Genomic DNA, 376 nt, shown 5'->3' with positions numbered 1-376 from the left:
GTGGCGCCCCCAGATCCTCGGCCGGGTCTGTCCCATGACTACGTGGCACGGCCCGGCGTGCGCGGTGAAACCCGAAACTCTCGCTGCTCGCGCCGATTTCCCTCCCAGCGCTTTTGGGCAGCGGGGCGCAGCCTGTCACGCACAGGTTTAAAAATTAACAGTAGCAGCCTTTGTCTCTCCCATCCCCAGTTTCCGCGACCGGAACAAAGGGAGTTGGCTATATTAAGTGCATTGAGAACACTGTGGAAATGAAAGCTCGGTGCGGAGAAGTTATCACTTCAGATGCACCGGGACCTTACACATCGTCTTTTAGAGCAGCGGTCCCCAACCTTTTTAGCACCAGGGACTGGTTTCATTAATGACAATTTTTCAGAGG

Source organism: Bison bison, unplaced genomic scaffold, assembly GCF_000754665.1.
Source record: "Bison bison bison isolate TAMUID 2011002044 unplaced genomic scaffold, Bison_UMD1.0 scf7180017864244, whole genome shotgun sequence".
Lineage (NCBI taxonomy): Eukaryota > Metazoa > Chordata > Mammalia > Artiodactyla > Bovidae > Bison > Bison bison.
This window is presented reverse-complemented; position numbering follows the sequence as displayed.